The sequence below is a fragment of the Pelodiscus sinensis genome, chromosome 28, assembly GCF_049634645.1.
Source record: "Pelodiscus sinensis isolate JC-2024 chromosome 28, ASM4963464v1, whole genome shotgun sequence".
Taxonomy (NCBI): domain Eukaryota; kingdom Metazoa; phylum Chordata; order Testudines; family Trionychidae; genus Pelodiscus; species Pelodiscus sinensis.
In genome coordinates, this window is record NC_134738.1 from 11,652,998 (window position 1) to 11,666,583 (window position 13,586).

At 58.8% G+C, this 13,586-nt stretch overlaps 1 protein-coding gene across 1 annotated transcript in view; it reads left to right on the forward strand.

Annotated features, from left to right (window-relative positions):
- Positions 1-326: 326 nt before the first annotated feature.
- HR (HR lysine demethylase and nuclear receptor corepressor) overlaps positions 327-13,586 on the forward strand; it is a 52,598-nt gene continuing 39,338 nt past the window's right edge. Inside the window, exon 1 of the mRNA XM_075911122.1 lies at positions 327-648. The gene's annotated coding sequence lies outside the window, so the exon portion shown is untranslated. The remainder of the gene's footprint in view (positions 649-13,586) is intronic.

Below are 13,586 nucleotides of genomic sequence, written 5' to 3' on the forward strand. Positions count from 1 at the left end.
GTCTCCTGCGATGCCCAAAAGGGTGGAGGAAGAGACAGAAGCAGACAGGAATTCGAGCCAAATGCCTCTCTCACCAGATGGACAGGGTCCTAGCCCATATACAGCCCCGAGGGAGCCCCCAGCCCCACCTGAGACTGGCCCAGACCCGACGAGCCCCCGCCCGGGGAGCCTGCTGTCCCCATCTGACATTGGCACCGGAGCCTGGCTTGGATTCCCTCACTCAGAGCGCGTCCAACCAGGCCTCGCTGGCTCTCGCTGTCCCTCCCTCACCTCGCCTGCCTCTCCCCCCTCCTTTCTCTCCCTTTCTCCACAGTCCCCCCCCTTCCCCCTCTTGCCTGAGTCAGCTGCTGCCATTCAGAGGCCATGTGAGCCTGCACACACATGGCTCGCAGCACAGCACAGAGCTGTATTTTTAGCAGACGGTATCAAAAGCATAATTATGTCTGTTGTTTAAATGCAGCCTCTTTGTTGGCAGCGTGCAGAGCCTTCGGCTGGCTCCCAGGCTGTGCTACCGAGGAGGAGGGCTACGGGAAACCCAAGCCACGGCTGCTCTGAGGCTGCCCCCACCCAGGGGGGGCCAGGTGGCCCCGCTTAGACGTCCCCTCTCCAGGATCTGGGGCTACGGATCTGGGGCTGCCTTCTGTTCAGGTAAGTGTGAGAACTTAACTCCTTCTGCAGGACCAGCTGGTGGGGCAGGGGGCGGGGAGGAAGGATGAGCGAGTGACAACTCCCAAAAAGTTTCTTCCGGCAGCTAAGAAGTCCAAGCGCCCAGGCCAGGCGTGTGCCAGCTGTAGGTTCCTCAGAAGGACGTGGGCAGGGGACGAGGGGCGATGGAGAGACAGAGAGGAGGCTGTGGGGGTTTGTCCAAGAGGCGATGTGAGAGGCAGGCTGGTTTGGAGGGGGGTTTCTCGGCAGGGGGCAAGGTTGAAAGGTGGCGTGAGGGGGATGTGAGCGGAGGGTTGGTGGGTAAAGGCGTCTGTCTTCTGCCCTGGGAAGGGGAACCTACATTCCTCTTCCAGCCCCTTTTCTCCTGTCTGGGGATCCCTGTCCCCAAACACCACAAAAATACGCTCGCAGGAGGGCACCGGCCTGGGCAGCATGAGGGCTGTACCTATTGTCCTAAAAGCAAGAGCCTTCAGGGACCGGAATGAGGTTCCGCTTAGGTTCATGAGCCGCCTGGCTGGGAGATCCAGGAGACGGACGGGTTAGCTAGCTCTGTGGAGTCTGAAGAGTATGCATTCCTGCTGGGTCCCAGGCAGACTGGGACTGGGGAAACTGAAGGCTTTATTTTTTTTTTTTTTAAAGTCTGTGTTTATAAAGCGCAGCTGGTGTAGCCGTGCAGCGGGACCGGTCTCTGGTGGTAGCGTTAATTCACAATGATATTGAATACTCTGAATTGCTACAGTCCACCCTTGCATCTCTCTAAGCCATGGGTTCCCAAACTGGGGGGCGTGCCCGCTTGGGGGGCGTGATGAAATTCGGGGGAGGGGCAAGGCTTTGCTGCTATTTTTTGGGGAAGAGGGCGTGAGGGTTTCTCAAAAATCAAAAAGTTTGGGAACCATGGCTCTAAGCGCTTTATAAAGTGTAACCCGCCAGCCTCCCCGTGCAGTCGGTCAGCCTGACTATCCTCATGTGACAAGCAGGAGAAACTGAGGCACCGCCCAGGGAAGTAACATGCCCCCGGGCCTGAGCAGTAGAGCTGGAAAGAGAACCCAAGGCATGTGATCTAGCCCCTAGGCACCACTCCCTTAGCAGGGCTGGGAATAGGAAGCAGGCATAGGGAAGCCACTACTCCTGCTCTTACCACTAGAGTCACGCTTCACAATCTTTGCCCTGCTGGGGCCCTCTGGGGTGTCACTCCCATTTGGAAAGGCTGCAGTAATCATGGTCATAACCCCGTGGCACCGATTTCCAATTCTCCCCCACACCCTGTAGGGTAAACTGAGGCAGCCCTAAATGTGCCTCAGTTTACCCTACACACCCTGAGAGCCAGGCCCGTCCTGGCTGGAGATCTGGGCTTTGAAACACGCACTTCTAGAGTTGGGACAAGGACCCAGCACTCCGGATGCCCCATCCCTTGCTCTAACCACTACTCATCAGCACCCCTGGGGCCCAGTTGCCCATGTGGCCTTCTTCCTAATGCTCTCTAGGGGACGGTCTCTGGACTGGACGGCGTCCCAGGGACAGGCGATCAGGGGTGACTGTCAGAGGGGAGGGGAGGCCTGTGGCTCCCCAGCACCACCCCTCTCCCTCAACATGCTCCTATGGCAGAAAGGCTCGGCGTGAGCTCAGGAAGCTGCCTCAGTGGCTGTTCCCTGTTGGACGTGAGTTTCAGCGCTGCTTGTCATTCCGACCGGGGCTCGGCATAAGGCCCGGCGGGGGCCGTTTCTGTTTCTGACAGGCTTTTGCTATCCCCGAAGAGGGGCTGTGGAGGGGCAGAAAGGTCTGATCTGGATGGGGGGAAACGCTGAAACGCTGCAAGAAATCCAGAGCGGATAGCAGTCGATGGCTGGAGGAAAAGTCGCCCAGGGAACACTAGCCATGAACCGTGTCCGAGAGTCCACCCTGAGACCCCATACTCTGGGAGGAGCTTAGAATCATAGACTCAGAGAACACTAGAACGGGAAGGGACCTCGAGAGGTCATCAAGTCCAGTCCCCGGCCCTCACGGCAGGACCAAGCACCAGCTAGATCAGGGCTACTCAACTTTGGAAGCCCCGGGGGCCACAGTGATACTGACAGCGCATGACGAGGGCTGCAACTTAAGTCTGGTTGCACAGACATGCAAATATAGATGCAAATCTATGCAAATCGCTTCTTTCGCACTGACGGGCATGAAAACAAAGACGTAGTCAAGACAGCACCACACGCAGGCCCCGTTTAAGTCAGTTCTGCTGATATTATTAAAATGCAACATGGACCTGATTTCCACCCGTAGGACAGCACTTTTAATGAGCAATGACAGTCCAGGAATGGAACTACTAAAACACATCGCCACAGAAAACCGTTCTATTGATGCTTTTTTGTCTTGGCTCCCACCCGCGGGCCATGTGGTGAGCCCCTGTGTAAACCCAAACTGCACTGCGGGCTGCAAACAAACGGGCCGTGGGCCGCGTGTTGAGTAGCCCTGATCCAGATCATCCCTGGCAGGTGTCTGTCCAACCCGCTCTGAAATATCTCCGGTGATGGAGATTCCACAACCCCCCAGCAATTTATTCCAGTGTTTGACCACCCTGACCGGCAGGAAGTTTTTCCTAATGTCCAACCTAAACCTCCCCCGCTGCAATTTAAACCCCTTGCTTCTTGTCCTGTCCTCAGAGGCCAAGGAGAACAATTCGCCCCCCCCCCCTTCATAACACCCTTTTAGGTTCCAGAAAACTGCTACCATGTCCCGTCTCGGTCTCCTCTTTTCCAAGCTCAGCATCTCCCATGCACGGATGGAGCTGAGCTGTGGAATTCAGTCCCACTCTGATGGGGAAGATAAATGCTCAGGGCCGTGGCCACCCAGGGGCTTGGCTTACTGGTGTTTAACCTTGTCTGCATGTGAGAGCTCGGTACAGCAGAGAGCCGGGCACCTGGATAGGAAACGAGGGCTTCCCTGCTGGTAGCGCAGGCAGATAATGAATCCCTGGTGAGAAATGATGCCTGTGTCCATCTGTCTAATCACCGTACACGCTACCTTTCGCTGTAGGTTCTCGTCCTTCTGTCCGTCTGCCGGGGGTCTGACCCCAGGTGCTCCTGCTTTCTCTCTGAGGTTCCACGCCGCCCGAGGGAGAGCTGTGAGCACCTCTGTCCCTTTAGCTCCCCTGGCTCAGCCCCACAAGGCTTGGAGTCCTGACCCTTTCCCCACAGGATCTCTCTGAATTTCTCTCCCTCTCTGGCTGGAAGCCGGCCACATGCCCCACACGAGGCGTCACGCCAGAGACAGCAATGGCATGTTGGCATGAAACTGACGTTGCCGTTCGCCTGCTTTGGAACCCGGATATAAACCAGCTGCTAATTGGTTTCAGCTGATGCCAAGAGGGGCAGAGGGGGGGTGACATAGTTAGGATCTGAACGCACGCAACAGGCAGGCAATTAGCGTGGATCAGAGCTTGCCTGTGCTAGGAGCTGTTCTGATCTCCCTCCCGGCCAGCCCTCTGCTACATACAGGTGCTAATTGGCCCCAGTGTTGACTCTCTGAGCAAGGAGGACAAGGAATAAATACACCATGGAGCAAATTCTCTGCCCTGCACCCCAATGGGAGTCCTATAGGGCCGCACGCAGCATTTGGGGGAAGAGGCATTTCTTGATGCTGCTTCACTAAAGGCTCCCCAGGGCTGTCTCCTCCCAGTGGGACGTGGATTGAGACCCAGCAACTCGGTACACAGAGGGGTGGCTAAAAAAAACAAATGACATTTTACCTTGTGCTGGATTGGAAGCTATCACCTGGTGCTCCAAGCAGGGCAGCAATGGCATTTTTTCCATTTCATGGGAAATGCCACCACTGAGGATTTTTCCCATTCTGGAATGAAATGAAAATTTAAAAAAAAAAGTTCCCAATGAACATTTGCTTTGTGTGACTCAAAATGTTTCATTCCCGTTTTGACTTTTTTAAACCAAAACAAAAACCAGAAAACAAAACGTCCTGTTGTATTTGGATCATGAACTTTCTTCACAAAGTGAAACAAAACCCCGATGCCGAAATGCCCTCCAATGGAACGCTCTGTTGCATTTGATTGCCCTCTGGGCGAAATGTGGGAACAGACCCCCTGCCCCGTGAAAAGTTTCATTTCCCACAAACCCGCCTGCCTCTCCCGACGGGATCAACCCCCCAGGAAAGGAAAGGCTGCCTAGTGCTGGGAACCAGGAGAGACCGGCCCTGTGGTTGGGTGACGGTTCCCAGTGCCCTTCAGAGCCCAGAAGTAAATGGGTTGTGGATCGGGACGTGTGGGGCAAATCCCCAAAGCAGAGGACTTCACTCCCACTGCCGGGAGACAAAGCCAGAGAAAACGGCAGCCGTTCTGTGCCCTCTAGCAACCGGCCCATAGTGGCAGTTGGTGGCTGGTTTTTTTCCATGGAGAAAGGCAGGAGCTGGCTGGGATCAATGTTTCCTCTAATCTTTTCCATCCATGTGCAGAATAAATGTTGTTACGTGCACCGAGGCCTGTGTGAATGTGCACCACCAGTAGGGACAAAAACTGATCAGCTGGGCAGCACTGGACTCTCTCCTGCGTGGCGCCCAAGCGCTCAGCTTACAGGGAACATTGGCTGGGAGGCTGACTTTTCCCAGGTTGATGCCTTGGGGATTTGCAATTGTGACCTAGCTGGTCACTGGCGTGGGGCAGAAAAGGAGCCAGCCTGGGGATTGCTGGCAGGATACCCCCACGGGGCAGGTGCAGCTCCGTCGCTGCTCTCCTGTAAGTCTTGAGCATCTTCCTCTGCCCCGGGCCGGGAGCGGGGCTGACCGGCAAGCCCGGAGTTAAAGGAAGGGGGACGTGCCTGGTGGAGGCGTCCCCTGGCCCAGCTGGGGTCGCAGAGCGCAAGGGCACACGGCAGTCTCTGGAGACCTGCCATTGATTTCCCAGTGGGCTGGCAACCTCCAGCGAGGGAAACAGCCCAGGGCTCGTGGCTGGCCAAGCTCCACCCGTGGCCCTGGCTGGCTTTCTAAGCCCTCCATCCCCAGGGGAACTTTTAATTGCATCAAAGTATTGGAGCCCAGTTAATGCTACTTAGCTCCATAAACAGGAGTCCCCCGCTGGGCAGGGGCAAGGGAGGGACATGCTCACCGGGGACAGGCTGTTGGAGAAGGGCATTTCATTGCCCCTCCCTTTCCCACCGCGCTGCCCTGGGGCTCGGAGGAAGGGTGCCCCGGAATCTCGCCCGAGTGGCGCCCTTCCCGAGCACCCGGGGCGCATCCTGCTTCTGCTGGGATGCTGCAGGTTGTCTGCCACCCTCCCCCCATTCCTGGAGCCCCCTTTTTCCTCTCTGCCGTGGCGCGTGGCTCCACCACGGGGCTGGGATTCTGTGGTTAGAATGCGCTAGAGACTCCAGATTGGGGGACTCAGGCCATGAGGGAGGAGGGGTCTGCCTGGTGGGAGGGAACCAGGGAAAGGAAAGGGGTCCCAGCTGTGTCCTAGGGAGCCGTGTGTCCCGGGAAAGCCCTTGCTGGCCCTGCCCTGGGCCCGTCTCCCCACCGCGCAGCATGGGGGTTGCAGTGCCCGGGGATGCCCGTGGCAGGAGCACGTGCTTTGGAAACTCCCGCAGATACCCTGGCGCCGCGCGCACGGCCGAGGGGCCGGCGGGTGGTAGACAGGTGGGCGGGTCTCCTTGCCTGGCATGGGGGAGGCGGGCAGGGATTTAGGCAGGAGATCATTGCTGCTGGGACGTGGCTCGTAAGGCCCATGGAGCTGGTGTGGGCAGTGATGGAGGCAGGGGGGCACCTGGAACACGAGGGGGGGAGCCTGCCCCTTTCCCAAGTGCTTGGCTCGCCACACTTGGCGCTGGCTTTTGGGAACCGGGGCGGAGCAAGAAACTGGAGGCGGGGGGAGCTGCGGTAGCAGAGGGCCCTTGGCGCGGGCAGTGTCTGCTGGCCCAGAGGAGGCGGTGAGCGTGTCCTATCGGCCTGGGGGCGGGGTCACAAAAGGGTGACTTGGCTGTTAATAGGTGCTAACCTAATGAAACTCGTTCCTTTTGGTGCCTTTACCTTCTGTCTCTCTGCCTTTATCCATGCTCATCCCTTTAAGTGAGGCAAAGTTTCTGATTGGACTCATCCCTTTAAGAGGCACTATGCCTTTAACCAAGCTCATCCCTTTAAGAGGCACCATCCCTTTAAAAGGCATCAGGCTCATCCCTTTAAGAGGCACCAGGCTCATCCCTTTAACAGGCACCATCCCTTTAAGAGGCACCAGGTTCATCTCTTTAACAGGCACCATCCCTTTAAGAGGCACCGGGTTCATCCCTTTAAGAGGCACCATCCCTTTAAGAGGCACTATCCCTTTAAGAGGCTACTGAACACCTGATTCTAGCAGGGTTTTTGTGACTTATCAGTTGCTTCCTATGAAAACAAATCACACTGTCCTTCTCATCTCAGCCCCATCTGCTGTCCGTCCCTCTGTTCTTGTGCTGATCCGCGACTGGGTGTCTCTTGCAACTTGGGGCCTCTTGGCCAGATGTAGAGGAAAAGGGTGGGGGGGGCAGGGGTACAGAAATAGCCATCCATCTCCCTACAGAAAGGGATGAATGTGGAACTGGCCAGGGATTCCAGGACTCCTGCGCCCTCTTGGAGGAGAACATGAACTATTGGAGCCAGGCCTGTGTGTGTGTGTGTGTGTGTGTGTGTGCGCGCGCGCGCAAAGGGTGTAAAAGCACCCCCCACGGTCCCCCAAGTAAGCATGTTCCAGCCAGCCAGGAGAAGTCTGGGTCTGATTTCCCCGCTTACCTGGGGGACCATGGAGGGTCCATTCACACCCTTGCAGTCCATATTGACAAAAAAAAGCACATACACACCAGAAATTCCTGCGTACGGGCCAGGGAGTGGCAGGCAACCTGCAGCCCACTGGGGTTCTCTGTGTGGCACTTTGTGTACTGTTGCCCACGCGCAGGGTGGTCAGAACACACGGGTTTCTGTCTGCGTCGGGTTTTTTCCTAGGGGTGTGACAAAAGAGACCCACATGGAAAGCCAGGGCAGGTGAAGGGGGGTGCGTGCAGATGGCACACGCCCTTGCGAGAGCCGCGTGGACCCTCTGCGTCCAATCAGCGCGCTGCTATGGTTCTGTCGGCCTAATCTGCACGTTCTAGGGACGCCGACGCCGTGAGCAGAACCGCCCGATCCCGGGACAGCATCTTGGAGGCGACCATGGTACAGCCCACGGAGATGAAGGAAGGGGGGACTCATGCAGCCCACTCCCTGAGCTGTTGGTTAGAACGGGAGGGCGGGACACTGTGCACAGGACGTGTGGTTTTGTTCTCAGTGCTGCGAGGGAGTGACTTTCCATGGTTAGTTTGGTGACACTGGGTGCCAGGACTGTCGAATTCCCTTCTCAGTTTGCAAGGGGGTGTCGCCTCTTGGTTAGGGTGGAGGCATTAGGGGTCAGGAGCCCAAGTTCTGTTCCTAATTCTGCCACCGACTCGCCATGTGGCCTTTGGCACGTCCCTTCATCGCCCCATCCCGATTTCCCCATCGGTAAAAGGGGGATCATGACGCTTCCCAGGGTGCTGGGAAGACAAACCCATCAAGGCTGCATCAGTGTTACCCATCTGCTTTGCCCCTGTGCCATCCTCAACCCACCGCCCCACGTTCTCCCCCCCGCAGCTCCGGCGGTGGGAGCCTCCTTGTGCGGCTCCCAGTCAGCAGCTGTCCAGGGCGAGCGAGCTGTGCCATCAGCCAGAACTGAAGGGGAGTGAAGCTGCCAGAGCAGTTGGGCTGTGGCCCTAATTCCCAGAAAGCTACTCGTGTGGGAGTGGATGTCCTCCCATGCCCTCCGCTCCGCTGCAGCGCTTAGACTCCTGGAGGTTTGACGTTTTCAAGCACCGGGCGCAGATTAGCAAGCGCTTTCCTCTCCCGCCTCAGCTGGTGTTCAGAGGGAGACGGGGAGGGAGGTCCCTTTTCCTCTTCCTCCTGCCCTTCCTCTCCCTGCCCCCTTCATCTTCATCACCTCCATAGCCTCAGGTAGGTCCATGCTGGGCTGATTTCCAAGGTGAGGGTGTGGGTTTGGCTTTCTGGCAGGGATCTGCTCACGGGGTGTTTGGAAAAATTAAGCAAAAGGAAGGGAGAGGGAGGGGGAATCGTACGGAGAGAGAAAATGAAGGCGCCGTGAGCAAGAGTGCCCTGGACAAGGCGCTTGGGCAGTAAGTGAGCTGGATGTGCTGGGGGGCAGAGGGGGAGGGGGGGAATCTCGTTACCATTTTGCATGGTGAGGACACAGAGGCGGGGGAGAGACTGACCTAAGAGCTGCTGAGATGTTGTTCTCTAGGTCTGGCCCCAAAGTGCCGGGGCGGGGGGGGGGGGGGCGTGCTGGGGGGGGACAGACATGCACCTCTCCTCTGCAGAGCCAAGTCTGGAGTGCAAGGGGGGCCCGTCGATCCCGGGGGGGGGGGGAGAGGTGATGCTGGAGGGGGATGTGGTGGGTCGGTTCAGGTCAAGCCAGGCTCAGTGGCTACTTCATCCTTCCCAGGCGTCTCTAATGAGCGTGCTGTAATAACGAGCCCGCCTTTTGCATTAGAAGCGTCAGGGTCAGAGATGGGCACGAGGGCTGGATTTTCCCTTTCCCTCCCCCACACCTGGTTCCTCCTTTCTACGGTCCGCTCCCCAAAGCGCAGCCTGGAAGCAGCAGTGCCCGGGCAGGTTAGCGGCCCTGGCATCCCTCATCCGTGCCAGGAGGGCGTTTCCTGCCGGACAGTGCCAGCTCACCTTTGCAACTCACCACTGTCGTGCAGCGTGCGAGCCCCGACCCTGCACACGCCCCGTGTTCGTGCCAAGGGGTGAGGCAGGCCGGGGTCACAGAGGTGTCTCATTTGGGAGCTGGCCCGGTCCCTGTGCAGCTACAATGCCAGTCACTAGGTCGTCTCTGCCTGTTCCCTGCGTACTCTGGTTTGCATGGGCCCAATTCAGCCCCGGAGCAGGGGGCCCAGCGCCCGTGCCTGTCGCAAGGGCTAGGCCTGCTCACCCAGGGAGGGGCTGGACCCTCTCGGTCTCTGCTTCCGAGAAGCTGCCCCGCCCATGAGAGCAAAACCTTCCCACTTGCTGCCTCCCGCTCAGCAACCCCCAGAGGCTTGGCAGAACTGAGGCCCAGGGCAAGGCTGTTCACAGCCAACCCCACGCCCCCAGGCAGGGCCCACTTGCGCGTTCCTGGTCAGATCCTGAGTGGCTTTGGACTGTGACGCCGCGTCGAGGTTCCCCCAGATCCTGCACCCCGTCTGCAGCAAGAACAGTCTCCGCCAGCCAGAGAATCGAAGGTTTATTGCTCCTCCAGGATACGGCACAGCACAGACGTGATGTGGCTGCAGGAGTCAGGGCCAGGAAGCCTCAGATCCCTTGAGTTAAGGGGGGTCCATCACCCCCCTCGACCTCCAGCTCTCAGGTTAGGCTCACGCCCTCCTGTTTCCCAGCCAGCAACTGATCCTCCCAAACCTCCTGTTGTCTCTCCCCTGGGAATCCCCTGTTATCAGCTCGGGCTGAGCCCATGTGTCTGGGTTAATACACACGTGGGTGAGTCAGTGGGGTTCACACGTCACAGCGCAGGGGGACCCCGGGTCACAGAGCAGACAGCCCCCCCCCCACTGCGCCACAAATGGAGACACCTCTGGGCAGGTGACCCTCCTGGGCTCCCCGTGGGTTTGCTGGAGACCCGCTGTGTGCAGGAGGTGGAAGGGACCCCGCTGGGGCTGGCCCGGGTGGTGTTCAGAAGGATTTGCTGGTGATTTGGCTCTGAGCCTTGGGTTGGCTTTTCCCTCCTCGGAGGGTGGGAACGTGTGGGCGGGGCTCGCCTCGGGGGATAGTTAGTGGAGGGCATGTTCTTCCCTGACGCAAACGGGAACTCTGCTTACGCCAACGGCAGAGGTGCCCAGATAGACCGAGGAGAAATCTGGTCTGGTTCCCGCCCGCCTCTTGGAACCCCCCGTGCTGTATGGCCGGGGGGTAGGATACCCTGGGGAGGCGGCGCTGTGTTTCCAACGGGCCGTCGAGGAACGGAGACATGGGACCCTGCTAAGTTTCCTAAGGAGCAGCCCCGAGGCGAGGCGCTGCCATCCGAATCCCAACGTGTGTGGTGGGAAAGTCGATGGTCAGGCGCGACGGTGGAGGTGGCCTTCCGCAGTCAGCTGTGCCCGTGGCCCCATTACATCAGAACGGCCAGACTGGGTCAGACTAACGGTCCATCTAGCCCAGTGTCCTGTCTGCTGACAGTGGCCAATGCCCCCGAGGGAGGGAACAGGACAGGGGATCACCAAGTAATTCCCTCCTCTGTCCCCTACTTCCAGCCTCTGACAAACAGCAGCTAGGGACACCGTTCCTGCCCATCCTGGCTAATACGTATTGATGGACCTGTCCTCCATGAATTGATCTAGTTCTTTCTGGAACCCTGTTAAAGTCCTGGTCTTCACAACATCCTCTGGCAAGGAGTTCCACAGGTTGACTGTGCACTGTGTGACACCCAGACAGACCCTAGTGCCCAGCAAGTGAGTGGGGAATCTAGCACCCAAGGGAGCCTCTTCCATACCCCAGCCATGTGGCCTTGGGGAGAAAACTGCAGAGAGGAGTGAGCCAACGTTTCCGGTTGCAGAAGCTGCCCAAGCCAGGACCTCTGGACGTCCAGAGAACGTGCCCGTGTTTCGGCTGGATTCCTTCCGCTCTGTGGTCATGGGCATCCCATCCCTTCCTCTCAGCCTTACCCCACATCTGCTCCTCATCCTCTTGTCTCCCTGCCCTTCCCCTAGAGCGGCTCTCCTCCTAACTCACCCCCACCGCCCCGCAACACTGTGGCCGTTTGCTGCCATCATGTTCATGCTGCATGTGGGCTCTTCCCCTTCCCCCACGCAGACTCCGTCCTGTCCGGTCGTTTGTAAGCTGGGCTCGTCTGTGTCTGTGCTTGGCAGGATGGGGGCTCATTTTTCTGTGGTTCTTTGGCACCTGTCGTAGGACAGTCCATTTTTTAACCAGGTCCCTGGTGGTGTTCGGGCTTGCATGGCTCTCAAGATCTCATTTCCCCTCCCCACCTGGTTTTGTCCCCGCCGACAAACCCTGCAGAGCCTGGGGAATTGGCACTGGAGGTGTGGAGCCCTGTCGCAACCCCTCCTCCATCCTGCCCTCGTCCCACCTTTCCGGGAGAACCGAACTCCTTGGAGCCAGGCGAGTGACTGGAGGGAGAGCGGAGAGAGTGAGAGAACGTCTCCCTTGCCATCTTGCCCACCAAAGAAGGAGGCATCGATGCCTCCAGCCGGTGCCTGCTGCTCTCCCTGGTCTCTGGCCTTCCCTTTTGCTGGGCTCGTGACTCTGGGAGCAACAAGAACCACAAGGGCCAGGCCACGGGGCCGTAAGGGCAGGCCTGCTGGCAGATAGTCGCTGAGTCGTGGCTTGTCTTCACCAAACGCACGTCCACGCGCCTCCACCGCACCGCTGCGTGGTCAGAGACTCGGAGCGCCTCCTGGCACGGCCTCTCCTGCAGCTCTGAGGGTGTGTGGGGGGGGCCCTTGCAGCTCTGAGGGTGTGGGGGGGCCTTGCAGCTCCGAAGGCGTGGGGGGGGCCTTGCAGCTCTGAAGGCGTGGGGGGGGGGACCATGCAGCTCTGAGGGCATGGGGGAGCCTTGCAGCTCTGAAGGCGTGGGGGGGGGGACTGCAGCTCCGAGGGCATGGGGGGGCCTTGCAGCTCTGAGGGCATGGGGGGGGGACCATGCAGCTCTGAGGGCGTGGGGGGATGGGGCACTGCAGCTCCGATGGCGTGGGGGGCGCTGCAGCTCTGACTGTGTGTGGGGGGGGGGGGGTGCACTGGTGAGTGCAGGCCTGGGGCAAGAAAGTTGGTGGGGAAGGAATCCAAGATTATCTGGCTCCAACTCTTTGCTCAGTCATCAAAGGGCTTGGCCGAGGGGCCATGAGCGTCAGCGTCTTGTCCTTCCTGGCAGGGGGCTGGTGATCATTTTTTGTTTTCATCCCTTTTCTGTTGGGTCTGAGTCACTGTATTTATTTCACCCTTCGTTGGGGACAGCTCAGCCTCCGGGAGGTAGGGCTGCCTGCTGCGGGCCCACGTCCAAAGGCAGGCCCAAGCCGGGTCCGACATACCCCCCAGGCATGCGCGCTACCCAGCCAGCAAACGCGCGTGTGCCGCGGCATGTCCGTGCGGGTGCCCGCATCGGGCCTGACGCAGACACGCAGGTACACAAGGTGCCCCTGTGCATGGCAGGACACACATGGGCAGGCACGCCGCTGGGTACACAGTGTCCCGCAGACCCAGACTGGCCCACGTGGGTACCTCCTGCCGTGTGTCTGCGTGCAAATATTGGGCACGTGCGTGCGGTTTCTCGCGTCTTATTTATTCACGTGCTTGGTGCGCGTGATGTGCTGGGAGGTTCTGTAGGCGCAAAATACAACAGGTTGCGGGCCGAATCGCTTTACAGTCTCATTGGGAATCCAGTGTGAGGCCGGTAGAGCGGTCCCGGTTCTTGACCTGACGGACGTGCACACGCCTGCCTGGACCCGTGAAGAGCTGGGCTGCTTATTTCATACCAAGAGGTTTTTCTCCTCTTTCCTGAGGATGCACTGGAGTGCTGGGGGTGTAGCGAGGGGAGGTGGGTTTTGGTTACGGGGTGTGGGTTATGCCTGCGTTGCGAGAAGGCCGGTTGGCAATACCCGCTGGGTATGTTGCTAGGGGGTGCACAGCCGTTTGGGGCACGGCTAGGGGACGGCGATGGTCCTTTCGGAGCATTGCTAGCTAATTTGTGCAGATCTGAGGACAGGTGGTTGCTATGGGAACTGGATTGCGTTCCCCTCTTGCTCTCGCCCCCTTAGATGCTCCGTGGCCCCGTGCGAGGCCCAGAACCCCCCTTCCCGCCGGCCTCCCCTCCTTCCCCAGCGCTCTGGGCCCGAGCCCCGATTCAGGAAGGGTTAACAATAATG